Source organism: Schistocerca nitens, chromosome 2 (genome assembly GCF_023898315.1).
Source record: "Schistocerca nitens isolate TAMUIC-IGC-003100 chromosome 2, iqSchNite1.1, whole genome shotgun sequence".
Lineage (NCBI taxonomy): Eukaryota > Metazoa > Arthropoda > Insecta > Orthoptera > Acrididae > Schistocerca > Schistocerca nitens.
The window spans coordinates 911,563,453-911,585,804 of NC_064615.1; the positions used below are offsets into that span (position 1 = coordinate 911,563,453).

The 22,352-nt window shown below is 41.5% G+C and overlaps 1 protein-coding gene and 1 pseudogene across 1 annotated transcript in view; both read left to right on the top strand.

Annotated features, from left to right (window-relative positions):
* The window catches only part of LOC126235444 (uncharacterized), a 449,334-nt gene that overhangs the window by 245,944 nt on the left and 181,038 nt on the right, over nucleotides 1–22,352 (top strand). The gene's annotated exons all lie outside the window — the stretch shown is intronic.
* LOC126238067 (5S ribosomal RNA) lies at nucleotides 2,891–3,007 on the top strand (annotated as a pseudogene).

Consider the following 22,352-nt stretch of genomic DNA (forward strand, 5'->3'; position numbering starts at 1 on the left):
TGGTAAGTAGGACTTCATTTACTGTCTTACTGTGTATATACTCACTCTCGTGGTAGATAATTATAGATGGCCTTTCGGTCGCGGTTCCATGTGGAAACGTAATAGTAGCGGAGAGTTTCTCTTATAATGTCCCGTGTGGCAGCATATTTTGTGTGATATCGTAATGGTGTCGCTCGTCCGTCAGAGTTAAGCTGGAAAGACGACTACTTTGAATTAGTGGCTTCCGCGAAGAGTCTATGAGTTCTGGCATGATGTACATTTATTTTTGATTTTAAATCTTTTCTCATGTACACCAACTTAAATGGCAAAGACAGAGTCTCGACGATAGAGCATTCTGCTAAGAATTTTATTTTCTGGCCAATGAACCACTTCACAGGCCTCTCTTTTAATTCGACGATTATGTATGTGCTACTAGTTGGAGCGCAACATCGGAACGAGTGCACACCAGGTAAGGCAGGTGAGATTTAACAGGTTGCTGCTTCGCTGATACGGACCGAGTTGCAGAAATCATCTGGTGCATCCACTGTAGCGCTACATGGAATGCACCTGTTAAAGCTGCAAAGAATTCTTTTCCACCGAGACGCTGCACATTTCTGTTCTTTGTCTTGTGGAGATCGATACCTAAACAGTGAAGGACACGACAAATAGCTTACAACGTCGCTTATACACCAGAAATGGAATCAATATCGGTACTTTTTGGATGGACGGTGTATGTGGCGTTTATTATTTTGTGTTAAATAAGACGTCTGCTGATACCATGTTGTTATAAATAAAATGGTTTTAATGCGATTACGAGAAATATGTGATCTGAACAAGTCCTACTGACATAAATCGAGAACGTTCGAAGCCTATGTCATGATGAATTATAGGTTTCCAGACCAAAGATGACCAACATGTTCTGTGTGAAGCAGAACTCTCTGTACTACATGGTTTTAAAACTGCAGCTGTCTGAGCCTGCCAGCCAGAGATCTTTGTAATTTGTTTCTTGCTTATCTAAAAAATGGTGGTTACAAAATGTCACCAGAACACAGAGAAAAATACTTTCATTTACAGGATCTTATTATATCGGATGTTTCAGACTTCTACAGAAGAAAAAAATGTTCTGCTCAAAGCTAATAAAAAACAAGAGAAACGCATTCAGCTCTGCTGTATCGTTTCAAAACTCTACTGTGTGAGCCTTTTTTCAATTATTTTTAAGTTATACATTCTCTTGTGAAAAAGAACGCCATGACGTGCCGAATAAAACGATGAATTAGCCAAACCAGTACTGCGTCTTCTTTCTAAATTGAAGTCTCATAAATAATCCTGCTGCCTCTTCAAAACAATCGTTTGATCAGGCATGCCACTACAGGTATTAAAAATTTCGAGTCAGCTGTGTAGGACTTCGCCTAGCAGAATCTTAAATATTCAAATGTCCACTTGTCACTATAAAGCGAAATACATTTCTACATACTTGGTGTCTAAAGTCACGTACTGCCTATCAAGTTTATGTTGCCACATTGTTGTAGACACACGTACGGTAAATGCAACAATGTAGTTTTCTTACCAGAACATTAAATGTCAAGTTTTCAAGATCATCTATACTTTTGTGTACCTGATGTGACTTATGTTATCAAGAGAGGTACTTGTACATGGTGACAGGCAACACATTTCTGGAACAGTGTTGCAAATGTTTGTCAGTTTCCTGAAGGATGTAAACAGTAAACAAACAAAAACATGAAGTAATTGTGGTGCGCTAAATTTTCAGCTGCCATTTGTAGGAATAGAAGCACAAGGAAGAGCGTAAAATTTGTAGTTAATGTGAGCAAGTAATGGTTATGATCTGAGGGCATCTTCTAATGAAACACTCTAACACTGTGCTGATTTCCCTCCTGCCGGAGGTTCGAGTCCTCCATCGGGCTTGGGTGTGTGTGTGTTGTTCTTAGCATAAGTTAGTTTAATTAGTGTGTAAGTCTAAGGACCGATGACCTAAGCAGTTTGGTCCCTTAGGAATTCACACACATTTGAACATATTTTTGTTCTGATTTACTACTTCCTTGTTTCTCATACTACAGTGCTTGAAATTGCTAAGCAACAAATGGTACTTGCTTGGGAACAAGAGCTAATTGCTACGGAATAACCGACAATTGCTGCGGAACACCCAGCCAATGACAGTAAAAGGGAATGTAGATGTCGGGTCTTATTAACTCGAGCGAAGCCTGTGCATGAATCTTCTGTATGCATTCAACAGTTCATGCTGTGCGGCATTTGCCGAAGATTCTTGTCGAACTGTTTAGTGCGAAATTCCGTGTGCTATGACAACATATCTGCAATATTTCTTTGAGTACCTGCGATCGTGGACGAGCATTTGGACGGTTCGAAGTCGCTCAAAGTGACACTACGGTGGCCACAGTAGTGAGTCCACATCTACATCTACATTTATACTTCGCAAGCCACCCAACGGTGTGTGGCGGAGGGCACTTTACGTGCCACTGTCATTACCTCCCTTTTCTGTTCCAGTCGCGTATGGTTCGCGGGAAGAACGACTGTCTGAATGCCTCCGTGCGCCCTCGAATCTCTCTAATTTTACATTCGTGATCTCCTCGGGAGGTATAAGTAGGGGGAAGCAATATATTCGATACCTCATCCAGAAACGCACCCTCTCGAAACCTGTCGAGCAAGCTACACCGCGATGCAGAGCGCCTCTCTTGCAGAGTCTACCACTTGAGTTTGCTAAACATCTCCGTAACGCTATCACGCTTACCAAATAACCCTGTGACGAAACGCGCCGCTCTTCTTTGGATCTTCTCATCTCCTCCGTCAACCCGATCTGGTACGGATCCCACACTGTTGAGAAACACTCAAGTATAGGTCGAACGAGTGTTTTGTAAGCCACCTCCTTTGTTGATGAGGCAACGGCCTTGCCGCATTGGATACACCGGTTCCCGTGAGATCACCGAAGTTAAGCACTGTCGGGCGTGGCTGGCACTTGGATGGGTGACCATCCAGCCGCCATGTGTTGTTGCCATTTTTCGGGGTGCACTCAGCCTCGTGATGCCAATTGAGGAGCTACTCGATCGAATAGTAGAGGCTCCGGTCAAAGAAAACCATCATAACGACCGGGAGAGCGGTGTGCTGACCACACGCCCCTCCTATCCGCATCGTTAACTGAGGATGACACGGCGGTCGGATGGTCCCGATGGGCCACTTGTGGCCTGAAGACGGAGTGTTTCCTTTGTTGATGGACTATATTTTCTAAGGACTCTCCCAATGAATCTCAACCTGGTACCCGCCTTACCAACAATTAATTTTATATGATCATTCCACTTCAAATCGCTCCGCACGCATACTCCCAGATATTTTACAGAAGTAACTACTACCAGTGTTTGTTCCGCTATCATATAATCATACAATAAAGGATCCTTCTTTCTATGTATTCGCAATACATTACATTTGTCTTTGTTAAGGGTCAGTTGCCACTCCCTGCACCAAGTGCCCATCCGCTGCAGATCTTCCTGCATTTCGCTACAGTTTTCTAATGCTGCAACTTCTCTGTATACTACAGCATCATCCGCGAAAAGCCGCATGGAACTTCCGACACTATCTACTAGGTCATTTATATATATTGTGAAAAGCAATGGTCCCATAACACTCCCCTGTGGCACGCCAGAGGTTACTTTAACGTCTGTAGACGTCTCTCCATTGATAACAACATGCTGTGTTCTGTTTGCTAAAAACTCTTCAATCCAGCCACACAGCTGGTCTGATATTCCGTAGGCTCTTACTTTGTTTATCAGGCGACAGTGCGGAATTGTATCGAACGCCTTCCGGAAGTCAAGGAAAATAGTATCTACCTGGGAGCCTGTATCTAATTTTTTCTGGGTCTCATGAACAAATAAAGCGAGTTGGGTCTCGCACGATCGCTGTTTCCGGAGTCCATGTTGATTCCTACAGAGAAGATTCTGGGTTTCCAAAAACGACATGATACGCTAGCAAAAAACATGTTCTAAAATTCTACAACAGATCGACGTCAGAGATATAGGTCTATAGTTTTGCGCATCTGCTCGACGACCCTTCTTGAAGACTGGGACTACCTGTGATCTTTTCCAATCATTTGGAACCTTCCGTTCCTCTAGAGACTTGTGGTACACGGCTGTCAGAAGGGGGGCAAGTTCTTTCGCGAGTGTGTCCGAAAGTGTCACCTCGCGATTTAGAAAGGACACTGAAGGTGGAAATGCTGTGCGAAAGCATGCCGGTGGTAGTAGTTCGTCCACCACACCGCAAGACGATCGATACGTAGCTCTAGTGGCGAAAAGGAAGAGACATCACACTCCTAGGCAAATAGCTGCTGACCTTCCAACTGATCCTGTACACTTTTCTCTGCCAGAACCATTTCGCGACGATTGAAGCATGCTGGTTTGCATGATCGGGAGTCTGTTCAGTACATCCCTCTTCAACCACGCCATCGTCGAGAAAGAGGAGCATGCTGGGGTCGGCAACAGCTAGTGGTTCAGAGTGATAGCCCACGAACACCGCTTCACAGTAGTAAATGATTCTGGTCTCCAGAATGCTCATGAACGTCATCGGTATGGCATATGCGTTATGGTGTTGGTAGGCATTACGCACAATGGCCGAAAACAGCTGCGATATGACAGGCGGATTAATCTATATCCTGTCCGTCTGTTTGTGGGTGCGGAAGGTCCCGACTTGCTCTTTATGGACAACAATGCCCGTCAATACAGGACCTCTGTGGAGATATTGAACGTATGGGATGCCTGGAGGCCTACGTATTCCCAGCACCTATGTCCTGTAGGGCTTGTTAGGGATGTTCTTTACAGAAGTGTTTCTGAACGAACAACCGCTCCTTGAACCTCGGAAAAAGTGAGAGCCGCATTGAGAGATGAGTAGGACAATATCCCTTATATCCCTTAACGACTCCTCAACAGTTTGGTAGCCAGCGTGAATAACAGGTGTAAAACGTCCATTAGTTCTCGAGGAGGGCATATTCCTTACTGAGCGTCCGATATCGACCTTCATGTTGGGGGCATGACCTGTATCAAACATGAACGTTATTGACGTCTGTCATCCTGATTTCCCATGTGGTAAAATCTACATCATTTTGCGTTATAAATACACCACTCGACCATCATTGCCTGTGATTATTCCTGTCCAGCAGTGTCTCGGTTCCTTAGATTTATAGCCAGTGACACAAGGTTTATAACCAGAATTAAGTAAACAATCCTTAATCAAGCACCAAGCGATCGAATCTTTTTGCTGAATTACAACATGGCACAACGCAGGAATTTACAGGCGCACAGAAGTCCTATGCTCCAAGATTAGAGGTCACAGGGACGGAGTGTGTACCCCATCAGTCCAAAAAGTTTTGAGACTGTATTGATAAGAAACAGAAAAAAGTAGGTGAACTACATAACCCCTACACCAAGCATACAAACACAGAACGTTCATAGAGCCATGTTAAACCGTCAGAAAGGTCTTTCTTTGGGACGCTGTTCAACTCGCTCGTCACCTCGGCTTGAATGTTACTTATGTCATACGAATTTGTGCACTTTGTCGTTTTATGGTAGGTCCGCACTGATAAGACCAAGTTTCATCACCCATGATGATTTGTTCCGGAAAAGAGTGGTCCGTGTTCTGCATTTCCATCAAGTCGTGGCAGGTGGCTACAATGTTCGTGTTTGGGAGTAAATGTGTGCAGGACAAACTTTCCCCACACTTTTCTCTTCTTCATAACATTCTGGAGAATGTCTTGGAAACTTGATTTAGAGATTTGTGACACAACAGTGTTGATACAACACTGTGCACGTCCAATACTTTAGACTGCGCGCTCACAAGTGAGTGGTCTAACGCACATCTGTTGTTTACAGTTGTTAGTTCAAGCTACTACCGTAGTTACTGCGCTGACGTCGCTTGTACGCGAGGAATAAAATCAGTCTAGAAACTTTTTTGACGGCTGGTGTGGATTCTACTTTGCTCCCGGTGTAGAACCAGGAATCAGTAACGTTTGAGTAACTTCATTTAATCCAAATTTCTTCGCTGTTTCTCTTATTTTCCTACAAAGTCATGTCGTTGTCTGATTTGGCACAATGGAATGGATGATAAATTGCATACTGATAGATCCTTAATGCGAAAGAAGTTATTATAGCACAGGTCTGAAAGATGTTCATCGACTGACACTGCACGGTACGTTAACCATTTGATAGCATACTTTTTATATACTGTTCATCCTCTAGGTAAAGTAGCTGTCGGAGTATTTGCCCATTCATAGTCAGGGACATTTCAGCCAAATACTGGGCGAGCTGTTGTTGGCATGGGGAGAGCCTTAAATAAGAATATTTGCAAGGGAGATTTCCAGTTCGTGTATTTGCCCTACAACCAGGGAAGACGTCCTGGAAACCATGGTCACAACTGGTGGACTAGAATTACTTTTAATTTAATTTTGAGGCAATATGTCCCAGGCAGATAAAAATTGCCTAGTGTAGGGTGTGAGAGTATTATTGTTTACAAGTGGTCACAGTCGATGACCTCTCCAACACAAGCAGTGTACCTGAATTGCTATCGATCACAGGTAATGCAAAAAAATGGAGTGCGTGTTGTCAACACATAACTGTGAATGGTGCAAAAAAGAACGTTTTATAGCCATAAGAAAGAAAAAAAAGTTGAAAGTTGTCTGCTATAATTTGCCAACTTCGAAAAATTATGTTTTATGTGTCTACTGTCCGCGAGCAATCTTTACTGTCATATCTCCATCCACTTAACGATTTTCTGTATACTTACTGATGCTTTTGCTATGCTAGAGTGTCTTCGGTACGATGTTTGAAGTGAGAGTGGACATGGCCAATGAAGGCTGATGGGGCTGTCACAGCCTACATGGCTTACACGTTTGAAATGGAACGAAACATTCTTCTTTATTCTATTCTTTTCCACTCTGTGCCGGTCTGAACGTGCGCTTTTGCTTGGGTGTGATATGTTGTGATAATGAGTGTGTCTGCACTGAATTATAATGAGGAAGATGGAGAGCGATGTATAAAAGCAGCGTATGGTTTGTATTCAAGAAGTAATAGTGCGAATTGTACACAATAATTCTCCATGCACCTACTCTGGAAGAAAAGGTAATCCTTCGCCGTAATCACGAATGTGTAAATCCATATTGGAGAAGAAATATTCCTTGGGTACTGAAGCACATTTTCATGATAGGGACAATGAGCAACCACGAGGCCTGCACCAATACCTTGCACAAAAATAATAAAAGAAATGGTCTGTGACTTCAGATCAATCGTCAGTTCGATGAGACCACTTCTCACATTGTATGGACTGTATGGGCAGAAAGGAATTCTACTACTTTAATAAAGTTTTTTCAGATTCCAGAAGATAATTTTTTCTGAGAACTGCAGACCAACAGTTTTTATGCCGTACTGATAAAATTTTTTGTGGGAATGTTGTATTACTAGATATTAACAGCTAACTGTTGCAAATTATCACTGAACCCACAATTATGGTATATGCGTTGCCTCCTAGGTGTAATTGATATTATGCTTATGGGACCTAAGGTTAAATTAAGTGATGAGAAATTTGCTCATTTAATAACAATACATTACTTTAGACGCCAGAAAGTACCGATTGAGCTCCGTATGTGCACCTCTATCGAATCACACGTCAAGAGCAGTCAGCTAGCGTAATTATAATACGTTCTGGTGCTTTATTCTCTCAGTAAGAGGGCATCTTTAGTCATAGCAATTTCATACGGAACTTAATGACAACTACTATAAGTCACTTTACAGACACAATACAGAGTCAAACGCCAAATAAAAAAATTCGCAGCTACACATTTTATTGTTTCCTTGACTGTGTCTTGTACTATCTGTATCGGTAATGTTTTCTGCCTACCGGAACTGTAAATGAGATATCTTACAAACCATACACGGTACGGAGGTCGACAGAAATTTGTCCAAGTTGTGGTAAGATTCTAAATCTGCCATTCTCGACATAGCTAATCTGGTAAATTTGAAGACATGTCATGCCCAAAAATTAAATATTGTAGGAGACACTCAAAACATTTCATTTTTCAAAGGAGTCATGGATATTACCGAGTAGTTTTTTGAAGTTTGGTTACTTTGATATCTAACAGGTTACCGTATTCCAATACGGTGTGGAAAGGACCTCTACCTGAATTATTAGTATGATTAGGATGCACCTTTTTCGAATTAGTGGTCCTAAATTAAATGCGTCCATGATTAAACCCACGGTTCCCAATGGGTTATAAAATAAAGCAAGAAATTATTTACAAAAAAATATTTTACTCACAGTGTTAGGGTGAAGTGAAAATTAAAAATCTGAAGCTGGAAATAAACTGAATAATTTTCTTACATGTCATCGAATGTTACTAACGAAAATGCTGTTGAACAATACTCTTCAAAGAGGAGAAACAGGAATTAAAGTTTCAAAAAAAATTATTTACTTTGATACCATCTAAATCACTGTTTGAATAAAAATGTTCATATCTGATCATGTTAACGGATTTCTTTCATTATTTTCTTGTTTCTAGTTTTCAACGTCGTTTTAAACAAATGCGTTTTGGAAGCTACATTTTTTAGTTGTTTGTACAGTGTCACCGAAGCCCCAGAATTCGACTAGATAAATGTCAAAAACCTCCCAAAATTGACCCTGAACACCGTAGGATTGAACAAAGACCACGATAGCTTAACGCCTTATTATGCAACAATACCAACAGTACAGCCGAATTTGCAACTCTGCGACTGCACGTTAGGCTGTCTTGCGCTCTATAAGGATAGATAAAGGTAACAAATGCTGGAGATTCTATCTTTTTGACGTTAATATTTCAAGCTATTTTTCTATCCTGTAATGCTAGTCAAGTGAGTATAGGGTAATATTACCAGGAGTAGAAAATTGTGTACCGAGAGTGGGGTTCGTTATGAATGGGAAGTTAGGGAAGAGAGTCAGTTACTGTGAACAGTACATTGATAGGGGTGTTCTCATCAAATCGATGACAAACCTTGGCATGAAAGAGGAGAAAGACTGATTCAGTTCTGAAACATATTTCAGTAAGTAATAGCGAATACTCTTTTCAAGAACCACAAGAGAAGGAGCTATCCTTGGAAAAGGCAGGGAGATACGGGAAGATTTGAGTTAGATTACATCATGGTCAGGCAGAGATTCCGAAATCAGATACTGAATTGTAAGGCGTGCCCAGGAGCAAATGTAAGCTCAGATTACAATTTAGTAATGATGAAGAATACATTGAAGTTTCAGAGACTAGTGAGGAAGAATCAGAGCGCAAAGATGTGGGATACAGAAATATTAAGGAATGGAGAGATACGCTTGAAGTTCACTGAAGCTATAGATACAGCGATAATTAATAGCCCAATAGGCAGTTCAGTTGACATCTCTACATCTAACAAGCAATGACGGAAATAAAAGGAAGTTTCAAGAGCGGGATTAAAATTTAAGGTGCAAAAATATCGACGCTAAGTCCACCTGCTTAGCTGAGTGGTAACCTACCATGCAGCGGGCCCGGTTGGAGATTTTCTTCGCTCGTGGACTGGGTGTTGTGCTGTCCTCTTCATAATCAGTAAGCAGACTTGTAGCTCGGCGGCCGAACTTCCCCGGATGGGGCCTCCTGGCCATCAATGCCACACGATCATTTCATTTCATTTTTATCGAAGATAAGACTCGCTGGTAACGTTGCTGTCCTCAGTGAAAGTGAAGCAGAATCACGGGATCTGTTGAATGGGATCAACACCCTATTGTGTACAGAATATGGTTTTGAGCGTAAATCTATGAAAGGCGAAACTGATGAGAAGTAGCACTAATGAGAACAGCGAGAAACTTAACACAAAATTGGTGATTACGATGTATATGAAGTTAAGGAATTATGCAACCTAGGCAGCAAACTAACCAATGAGGGACGGAACAAGGAAGACATAAAAAGCAGAATAGCTCTGGTAATAAGGACAGTCCTAGCCAAGAGAAGCCTGCTAGTATGAAACGTAGGTCTTAACTCTAGGAAGAAATTTCTGAGAATGTACGTTTGGAACGAAGCATTGTGTGGTAGTGAGACTTGGACTATGGGAAAACCGGAACAGAAGACAATCGAAGCATTTGAGATGTGATGCCACAGAAGAATATTGAACATTAGGTGGATTGATATGGTAAGGAATGGGGAGGTTCTCCACAGAATCTGTGAGGAAATGGATACATCAAAACACTAACAACAAGAAAGAACAGTATGACAGGACATTTGTTACGTCGTCAGGGAATAACTTCCATGATACTAGAGGGAGCTGTATAAGGAAGAAACTGTAGAGGAAAACAGATATTGGAATACGTCCAGCAAATAACTGCGGACGCAATCATGGCGGGCCGCATCCAACCTGCTAGAAGACTAATGATTCAGGAAAAAAAAGCGCTAGAGCAGGTACTTCCTATTTTCGACCGACAGCCCAACATGGTCTTTTTTTTTTCAACTATTTCTCTGACGTATGAAACTGAATGTAGCCAACAGCAAGCCGTCATAGATTTTGCTTGTCAGAGAACAAAATGTTTACTACTGTTTTGTTTAACTTTTACAACAGGGGGAAGGAATGTCGTTACTGAATTTCGGGATGGATCTCACGTAAGTGTGTTACAACCATGTGTATGTATCGTTGGTGACGGAGGAAAGTGGTATCTTGCCAGCTGGTGCCGGATTCTGCGTTAGGGATCGGTCCGATCCTTCCCACTATCTCGATAAGGGCTGTGTGAGCAAGCGACGGAGGACACATAATGGACTATTTCGGCAAATTCTCGAAATTTCACATCCTCCTTGACTGTAGGGAGGTTCCAAAACAGGTCCGGTGCTAAGGAAAGGGCATATAACCCGTAAGCAGCGCATGATACCAATATTGTGTGGCGACCGCTGAAGCCATAGTATTTCCCCTAGCGATCGGTGCTGCTAAAACTGCAGTTCGTAGATTCACAGTCATTTCTAGAAATTTGTTAGCATTCTTAAATGAGTGAAGTGTCTCTATCCGAGATTCCAGGGGTCAACACCACGATAAAGAAGGCGCCGAAAGGCTTTGAGGTACGGCTTCAGCGTGGCGCCGCTAGATGGCACACAATGTACTCCATCCTTCCCGCCGAGGCTCTCCGAGCACAGATACGTTGGAACCTAAGTAGATGTACCGGCCACGGAAACACAGGTTACTACATTTCATTTGCCGAGTTATTTGTTTTCACCACGTTAAAACGACTGTACGCTGTAAATAATTAAAAGCACAATGTCTCTATGTAGATCTGGTTTCGTTCTTTTTCCTTTTTTAGCAAGCATACCTCCATCCGGATTTGCTGGAACTTTTGAGAATCAAAGAAAATCATCATTGACAGCTTATTAATTAACAGAAAGTAATAAACTAGCAAAATACTGATTTAGCATCAACGATTATTTTGGATGAAATAAATCGGAAAAATTCTGTAGTTCATAAAATGCGATGCGATACCAATTTTAATTACAGCACTTGTAAACTCATCAACACAGATGTCATCAGAATCAAAATGTGGACAATCTATGCCTAAAATCCAAACGTATCGCAAAATATGAGTCATAAAATAAAGTGACGGATAGGAGCAGATAATTATATTTTAATAACGGTGTCATAAATTAGTCAGAGAACAGAGAGAATTGCAAATTAAAAAGATGAGATGTCAAATTTCCTTTCTCCCCAATTTGGTTCAGTACATCCTCATTTGTTATTCGATTTACAGATCTAATCTTAAGCTTCCTTCTGTAGTACCATATTTAAAAAGCTTCTGTTCTCTTCGTATCTGCAGTTTCTATCATCCAGATTTCACTTCCATAAGAGGCTACAACGCGCACAAATACCTTCAAAAAAGACTTCCTAATACTCCACTTACATCTGAAGTTAAAAAATTTCTCGTTTTCCTCCTATTACCAGTCTACATTTTATACCCTCTCTAGTTCGATTATCGTCAGTTATTAAGCTACCCAAATAACAAAATTCATCTATTACTTTCAGTATCTCATTTTGTCTAATTCCCTCATCGTTGTCTGACATAATTCGATTACAACCCGTTAATTTGTTTCACTTTTGCTAGCGTTTATTTTATAACTTCTGACTATCCCTTCCATTCGACTATCCTTCCTAATTCTGAGCAGTCGCTATCAGAATTACAATGTTATCCGCAGCCTTCGTGTTTTTGTTTCTTCTTCCTGAACCTAAACTCCCGCCGTTTGCGTGGTTATTATATTATAAAAGTCAAGGGGTACCTACTAATATCGTGTCGGACCTCCTTATCCCGAGAAGCAATTCGAAATCTGGTGGGCTCTACAAGTCGGTGGAAGCCCCTGCAGAAATATGAGTGTTGAGCCATGCCACCTCCAAAGCAGTCCATTACCGCGAAAGTGTTGCCGGTGCAGGATTTTGTGCGCAAACTGAACTGAGTGGCCAATTCGCACGAACTGTCCAGAATGTTCTGACATGGAGGACTGCCATACATAAGAATTTCATGAAATCCATGAATGGCTACAAATGGTCTCCATGTAGGCGAACACAATCATTTCCAATCAATGATCAGTTGAACTAGATGACCCACTCTATTTCAAGTAAACGTAGGCCACACCATTATGGGGTCATCACCAGCTTCCACAGTACCTTGTTGACAACTTGAGTCCATGGCTTAGTGTGGTCTCTACCGCACTCGAACGCTAACATCAGCTCTTACCAACTGAAATCGGGACTCATCTGAGAAGGCCACGGTTTTCCAGTCGGCTAGGGTTCAACCGATTTGGTCACGAGACCAGCACAAACGGTGCAGGCGAAGTCGTGCTGTTAGCAAAGGTACTCACGTCGATCGTTTGTTGCCATTGTCCATTGGCGCCAAATTTCGCGACACTGGCTGAATGGATACGTTTGACGTTAATTTCTGCAATTATTTCACGCTGTGTTACTTGCTAGCACTGACAACTCTATGCAAACGCCGCTGCTCTCGGTCGTGAAGTGAAGTCCATTGGTCATTGCGTTGCCTGTGGTGAGAGGTGATGTCTGAATTTTGATATTCTCAGCACACTCTTGACACTGTGAATCCCGGAAATTCGAATTCCCTATTTCCGAAGTGGAATGCCCCATGCGTCTAGCTCCAACTACCACTTCGCGTTCAAAGTCTGTTAATTACCATTGTGCGCCCATAATCACGTCGGAAGCCTTATTACGCGAATCACCTGAGTACAAAGGACAGCTCCGCCAATGCAATGCGCTATTGTATGTCGTGTACGTGATAGTACCACCCTCTGTCAATATCGCTATCCCATGACTTTTGTTCACCTCAGTGTAGATGGAGTACAAGATCAGACTGGACAAACAATTTGCAGGAAACTTTCCTGGCAGATTAAAACTGTGTGCCGGACCGAGATTCGAACTCGGGACCTTTGCCTTTTGCGAGCAAGTGTTCTACCATCTGAGCTACCCAAGCACGACTCACGCCCCGTCCTCACAGCTTCACTTCCGCCAGTCCCTCGTCTCCTACTTTCCCAACTCCGCGGAAGTAAAGCTGTGAGGACGGGCCGTGAGTCGCGCTTGGGTAGCTCAGATGGTAGAGCACTTTCCCGCGAAAGGTAAAGGTCCCGAGTTCGAGCCTCGGTCCGGCACACAGTGTTAATCTGCCAGGAAAGCTTCATAACAGCGCACACTCCGCTGCAGAGTGAAAATCTCGTTCTGGAATTTGCAGGAAACCTGTCGCTGCTCTTTTAAAGAAACCACCTTGTCAACATATTTCAAAAAAGCAAGAGGAAATATTACGTGATTTTTACGAATGGGTCTCGAAATTATGACTTCATTTCAGATTTTTGCTTGATTGAGAATTTCTGTAAATCAGTAGACAAGACATCAAACAAAGCGGAAAGCCCATGTGATGTCATACAGTTGCCACACTAAGGACATGAGATTCAGTAGAGTTTCAGTATCTATAGCGAGGTGTTCAAGGGTTTATGTAATGTACTACAAAAGTAAAGACCTGTGAAACAGACCTTAGTGTCCTAGGACTTCTTTTCTGGTATTTATTGCATAAATGAAAAATGCAAAGTTGCACCGTGGTTCGGAGCTCTTGATAATCTGTAGAAATCTAGTTCTCCCCTAAAACTGCATAGCTGTCAGTCCACAGATAGTAGATGATAACGGTGAGGGCGGAACGAAGTATTCACACCAGTGGCAGTTTTACCTTATGATGGCAAGTAGTAACTTGCAGAAAAACTAACACAGCAAAAGGAAATGATCCCACCATATGCATGTCTTGTTCAACAATCGTTTTTTTTTTTTTTTTTTTTTTTTATCCAGCGCAGGGTTTGGACTGGTTCGGACCGTAATATCGGTGCCGGACAGTTGGAAATATTTAACCTCTCAGTACGATAGCTTTGGGAATACTAACGTGATAAATAATCTGCTGTCAATTCTAGGACACTCCATATACACTGAGCTGACAAAAGTCATGGGATAGCGATATCGACATATACAGATGGCCGTGCTATCGTGTGCACAGGGTACAGAAGGGCAATCCATTGGCGAAGCTGTCGTTTGTACTCTGGTGATTTACATGTATAGGTATCTGATGTGTCCGATGTGATCATGGGCGCACGGCGGTTGTTAACATACTTTGCAGGCGGTATGGTAGTTGGACCTAGACACATGGGATATTCCACTTTGGAAATTGTGGTGTCACTGCCAGACACCACACTTGCTAGGTGGTAGCTTAAATCGGCCGCGGTCCATTAGTACATGTCGGACCCGCGTGTCGCCACTGTGTGATCGTAGACCTAGCGCCACCACACGGCAGGTCTCGAGAGACGTACGAGAACTCGCCCCAGTTGTACGACGACGTTGCTAGCGCCTATACGGACGAAGCCTTTGCTCTCATTTGCCGAGAGACAGAATAGCCTTCAGCTAAGTTAATGGCTACGACTTAGCAAGGCGCCATTAGCCTTACATAGTTTGATAGTTATCGTATGAAATGTCTCATCAAGAATGCTGTATTCACAACAAGGATAAATAAAAGTTAAGTATTAGAGGAGCTGCATACTTTTCTTATTAGAATTCACTACTTATCCTGTTCCAGAATTCACGCCCGTCTGCGTTAGATAGCGTGCATTTTCGGTCTCCTCTATCTACAAGGTGTTGGCACATTCACCAACACATCAGAAATCATTAGGGAATTCAGTATTCCGCGACCTACAGTGTCAAAAGTGTGGAGAGAATACAAATTTCAGGCGCTACCTCTCACCACGGACAACGCAGTGGCCGATGGCCTCCACTTACCAACCGAGAGTAGCGGCGTTTGCTAACAAACAAGCAACACTGAGTGAAATTAGCGTAGAAATCAATGAGAGACATACGACGAAAGTATCAATTAGGACAATGCGGCGAAAGCGGAGTTAATTGGCTGTGGTTGTAGACGACAGACGCGAGTGAATTTGCGGACCGCATGAAATCACCTGCAGTGCCCCTCCTTCGCGCCTGACCATATCACGTGAACCCTAAACGACTGAAAGACCGTTGCCTGGTCAGATGGGCCCCGATCTCAGTTGGTGAGAGCTGATGCCAGAGTTCGAGTGTGGTGTGATATTCCTAGATGTAGCCGCCAGTATTTTATTTTGCTAGAAGCTCGTATTGATGAAGTTCGGTACACGTGAAGCAGCGTATGATACAAAAGTGGGCTGAGGTACAAGCGAAAGACAGATGGTAAAGTATATACCAGTCCCGTGGAAGATTCCCGCTAATTGTACTCAACTTGCTTCTGATTGATCGGCACGTTCGGGTGCTAGGCGCCAAAACGCCTAACTTCTCTTATTAACTATTTATATACTTTTCATTGTATTTAACGCAATTTGTAGTAAGGCAATCTTTCAGGGGTACCCTACGAGTCTATCGCTTTTCTTTATTGAATTTCACTAGGCTTGAGAAACGTAAGTGTAACGATATTGCAACAGATGTGCTTAAGACACCTTTGGGTTGCATTGGCGCGCCTGGGAGACGAAGTACTTTGGCTGAGCTACTCACTCTGTTTCGGCCGTTCTGGACGGTCGGACACGTATCTCAGCATCGCGCGTTACTTAGATGTGAATACGTAATACTCTGTTTCGGGTGTCCTTCAGAGCCGGACACGTTGTACTCTATATCGGGTGTAACTTAGTTGTGAATACGTAATACTCACTCTGTCTAGTGCGCGCAGGAGAGCCGGACATGTGTAGCATATTTCGGAAGCTGGATGGAAAAGTTACCATACAATTAAGAAAGCTATGTCGAGTGTTGTTACAGACAGTGTAAATGTGTGAATATTTAAATACATTAATGCGAAGTGTCGCCAATCATCATTGTCAGTACTATAGATCTTGCCCTCTGCAGATACAGAGAATAACCTGGGCAAGTGGCATCCTGCAAAAAACACAATCGGACACGAGCTGTCTTCTGCGCTGGGGACACAACTTTAGAAGACTACAGGAAAGAACGGTCAGAGACTCTTATTCAATCTCTCCAGATCTCTCCAGCTTGCAGATCTGACTTCCAAAGGGACACATAATTTATACATCGAATCCCTTGCAGGGAACGTGTGTTTAAAGAAGAAGCTAATACCCGTTAAGGAGAACTGTGAACTTGGTGAGACGTGAAAATCATAGTGAGAACAGTGAACTGTAATGATTATCATAAAACGCCCGAATCAGAAGTGCATGAACAGTGAAAAAGATAAAAAGCGACACTGTTCGAACTGCGAAATTATATCCTCTTTGAATTTTTGTAAATTTCTTTGGACTGTTAGGCTAGGCAACAAAATTTAATAGTAGCTAATTAATCCACATCGCGTAGTTGAAAGTGAAATCGTAAAATCGAAGTGTAAAGTTATAAGTGTGTGCGTGGTCCAAAGGGATTATGTTTTATTTCACCGACACGAGAAACAACGAGAAACAACGCTTCAGGGAGCACTCAGCAGAGCAGCGTACAGCAGGCAAGGCGGATGACATGGGAGCAACACCTGTCCCCCCACCAGCTGCAGTCCAACGTCATCCAGCGGCGAACGGCAGAGGTAGATGTCTGTGGTCGACTACGGCAGCCGAAGACACCCAAAGCGACAAAAAAGGGAAAAAAAAACTCTGCGAGCAGCAGCATCGCGCCGGAGAAGAAGGTAGCGTGTACGCTACTCACTTTACAATTAGCGAGAGGAAGCATAGGGATTTTTAAGAAAATTGTTTCGTAATAATTTCTTTAAAACCAAAATGTCGGGGGAAAGTGAAATGCGGTACAATCTTAGAAGTAGAGAGGCAGTGCATCCTCAGAGTAATGAAATTGAAGAACAAGCCAATTACAGGGCATGCCAGATAAAATCAGTAATATACCTAAAGAGCATATTAAGCTAAAGTCAGTAACGGAGATGTACAGGAAAAATTAGATTCAATGGTAGATGAGGAAAGTGTACAAAATCTAATGGACGATAGCTATTTACCAGAATCATCTGATGTAGAAACTGAAATCTTCCAAGAAAACGTAATTTCAGATAGGAGCAAAAGTGAAACTAGAGAGGTGGATTCTGGTGTAGATGGCATTAGTGTCAATGATAAGTTAAATAAGATGAATGGTGATATCAGAGGTGTTGTCCCTGACAGCCATTGCTAATAAATCAACAAGTCGAACAAGTATATTAAGGCATAGAACAGCGTCAACTGATACATGGCCTATGCAAGGTAATAATAAAAGTATGGTTGAAATATTAATGGAGTTAGTATCTGGGCAAAATGAATTTTAAGAAATGCTAGAAGAAAAGATACAAAATGGGGAAAAAGAATTGAAATAGGATTCAAATTAATTAAAGAAAGGGCAAAAGTTACTTACTGATGAAACAGAAGCAACAAACGGGGAGATAGCAAAAATTAACCGTATGTTTAAGCATTTAGGGACCTGGTTTGATTCTCATGAAACTGGTATAGGGGCTTGTGAGAAAATAATTGAACATAAGAGTAAAGAATGGGGTCAAAAATTAGCTACGTGTAAGCAAGAAGTTAATCATAAGATTGATGACGAAGTAGTGAAAATACGAGTAAATGATCTCATGCATGCTCAAGATACTTTTGTATTGTCAGTTAGGGATGAAGTCATTAAATTAAGTAATGATCAGAGTAAAATAAACAAAACTTGCAAAGACACCCATGAAAGGCAAAACAAACAGGCCATAGACTTAAAGGATGAAAATGCAGCCCTTAGCCATAATGTTTTACGAACAGAAACTTTTTTTAATGGTAATACAAATACGATCAGGGTCGTTTGAGAGAAATGGAACAACAGTTCGGAAATATACCTTAGCTAACTGAGGTGAGAAAAAACATAGACAATATGGAAGTAGTGTTAAAAAAGAAACTCGAAATGTGGGATTAAACAGGAAAAATTTAAGGGCATTGTTCATATTAATGAAGTAATCAGTAACGCCAACTCTTACAAATTTCGTAACTTTTCTAGCAAAGGTAGTATACATCCTGTTGCTTTCATTCGTCAGTTTGAGGGCATCATACCTGACAACATGACAGAACAGCAGAAAATCAAATTTGTAGCCAGTCATTTTGACAGGGACGCAGTACCATCAGAAACAGAGAAACCTCAGGGGACAATAGCACTCTGCAGTGTTAGATACCTGACGCCTAACAGGTACCCGAGTTAACTAAGAGTTTACTTCCTTTCTTTCCATGCTGTTAGTTCTTCTCTCTTCATCATTTTGAACTAAAATCTGTCGTCTATCCTTCTTCTCTATTCAAGATAAAAAGAAGAGACTAAAAAGGGATCAATTGGAACAAAAGAAGTACTAATTGAGTAGTTCAGAAACCGATCATAGACTATACATAGTAACAAAAGATAACATGCAGCATGAAGTTTACAAAACAAGAACATAACCTAGGCTTTAAGAGCTAAAATCATCTTCCATACAGGCAGGAGAACACCCTATAAACTATGTAGAGAAACTTTTCATACATGTTATGAAATGCAAAGAAATTACATATGCATATATACAGAGAAAACAGTCTTCTATATTTTCATTATTCTTTTATTTTATTATTCTGACGAAGAGAAGCAGGACGGCGCCAAAACGAAGTAAGTGGACACAATTAGAGCGAACAATACGTAGTGATCCTGAGACGATTAGATTAAACTTTATTAGCAACAAGTGGTAGATGGTCTGCGAGTGATTACAAGCAGTGATGAGGTTTCTGCTGAAATACATATGTATACAATATTTACGCTAGGATGTGTCCAGCCACAGTTAAAATAATGAAGAAGAGTTTTGGATCGACCAGAGAAGTCGACCACTCGTATATAAATGATAATGAAAGAGTTTTGGATCGACCACAGAAGTCGACCACTCGTATATGGGGATAGAGAATAGAAAAGTAATAGGCAATGTGAGAGTCGGCCACCCATTTAGGGATTAGTAGGAGAGGTATTGCCGCCGAAGCATTATAATTAATTGTATCACGATGCAGAAATGTTACCCACACAGCTAATAAACACAAGACATGAATCTCACATAGGACACAGACAATAACAAGTACAGAGGTACAAATACATAAAACACATGAGAAATGTTTGCTATGTTCATAGTTTTTACATGTTTGAGCACCAAAGTCCATAATAAGCTACGAGCGAACTAAAGCAACAGCATTTGTTTCGCTATTTTTCTCTGTCATCACGATCTAGGATATCTTCAGTTCTGTCAAAAGGCCTGTGAATCTTGTTTGAACGCCTAGTTAAGTTATCGAGTGAAATAAAAATAAAACCTGAAGTATTAAATGAGAGCTATTCCCATTATCATTTCGAGTCTCAATACGTAGATGTGATATAGCGGCGCATCGAGCACCAGTACAAATTTGAATGGAAGTAAGCGCTGACTGGGGTGAGTCATGCCCAAAGTGTAACTACAAAATATTAACACGGAGTGCGAGAGCGCACTGACCGATGAGTCAAATTTAGGAAAACAAAGCATCAGCCACGTGAGGAAAATAAAGCATTAGCCACGTGAGGAGACATTTCAAATGAAAGACCTATAGTCACCACAGCAGTGAAAAAACTCTGTAAATATTATCGTATTTTATTCAATGACACTTTGTGTGTATTGTAAAACTATGTAACGTTTGTGAACGAATTTTATGTAAGGACTCTTATATGCTGACATAATTCAGAGTATTTCTGAGCTGTGTGATAGCAAACAACATATATGAACGGTCTAGTGCTAGCATAAGTAAAAAACTGTGAATGTTATTAGGTAAAAGTGGACGGCCCTGCGCAGATATTAGATGAAAAACGTATGATGTGTAAAGATGGATGGCAATACGCCTACAACATATATTGTTTAGTTCCTATCATATATAAACATCAATAAGTGTAGTGAGTGTCTATGAGGAGATTCAACGGTCCAAGTGCCGATGTTTATTGTAGAATAACAAGACCACAGAAAATTTAAAGGACAGCTATGAGCTGAAAATCATAAATGATACTTTGCAGCAAGAAGTTCATGATGTAACGTGTGCTTAGTTAAGGTTTCACGTAGGCTTAAGATGGGAAAGTATACGTTTAGCATTAGTAAGTCAATGGTTTTGGTTAACTGGGGTGATTTTTTTTTTTTTTTAAGAATTTCCGTGAATGAGGGAGCAGGGCAGCTACTGAGAAATTGGAAACTTCAATTTTTTTCCAACTTCGGAGCAAAAGTTTCTCATTTCCAAACCTGTTAATTGTCTGCGAGAAAAGACTAATTTTGGAAATAAAAGATGGAGGGGCATGTATGATATTCCTAGCTGTGGCCGCCAGTATTTTCTTTCGTTAGAAGCTCGTCATGATGCAGCTTGATACACGTGAAGTAGCATATGGTACAAAAGTGGAGTGAGGTACAAGTGACAGACTGATGAAACAGGCAGCTGTGAAGCAGCGACGGTTAACAAGGTAAATTGATTCAAATGGAAAAGCCGTAGACACGACCTGTCTGAATCGTGGACTACAAAGACTGAATTCACAAACAGACACAGATGGGCAATTATAACTCGAGAACCACTAATGCGATTTACATGTTTCTTTCTTTAACTCACAGACATATTCATTTACTATCTACTAGTATACATTTAGCTACTTTAGTTAGCACAAGAAATAAGCTGTGGGTATAATTGTAAGTCAAGTCGCAAGAAAGTGGGCTGCCGTCGCGCTCTCTTGCAGTACGCTGCTTAAACTATTAGAGCAAAATCATTTGATTTAGTAATGAATTGTAGACCTCAAAAAGAACCACAAAAAGTCGGCGAGAGCATATGTTTGTCTTTCACAGTTGAGTCACAAACATGCTTTTTCTGATTTGTAGGTGCTGAAACAGGCGACTTCAGAAGACAAAAATCATCATTATCGTTCAACCGTAATTTTTTATTTAGGTACATCTTTTTGAGCTCTACAGTCTGGTACTACATAACGTGATGTAGTTCTTATGGACTACGTAACGTATTTCAAGAGAGCACGCTGGTGGAAAACATTTTTACTTCATATAGTTGATTAAATTTAAACGGCTGAACAGACTTCCAGAAATATAGCTAAGAACCGTCCCGATTAAACCAGCTTTCAAATAAAAAACGGCTTTAAAATTGGAACTTTCGTTTGAGAACTATGTTGGCGCAGATAGACAGACAGACTATCGGATCAAACATATACACCTCCGTTCTGCATTGGGAGTTCAAATTTGCCTCCCTGTGGGAGCTCTCCTCTACTATATAGGGTCAACCATGTTCTAACAAGGGTGTAGGCAGATAACGTTTGAAAAGTCAAGAGTGCCGTGGACAAAGGGACGTATCGGCTCGAAAGGCTGCCAACTTTTAGTCATGCGTGCTCCATACCCACATTTGATTAGTAGCTATGACATAAATTACGACACGGAATAAAATGATTTCGTGAAAGCACATTATACAGACGTTCACATTCAAAACCGCTTACGTTACTTATTTCTCATTGACACACATAATAATTATGAGACGTCACCTTGCTACTACATCGCTAAGGTTGTTGGCAGTTGTAAACAAAAGGCGATATGTACCGATCACAACTTTGGAATGATACTCAACTTACCTTGTGTATACTGTACGTGCGTACACACATACAAAGTACCTCCTGCCCGTCACATCACGTTGGCGACCCATTGTCACATTCACCTGCGCTAGCGCAGCGGAAAATTATACACTCCTGGAAATGGAAAAAAGAACACATTGACACCGGTGTGTCAGACCTACCATACTTGCTCCGGACACTGCGAGAGGGCTGTACAAGCAATGATCACACGCACGGCACAGC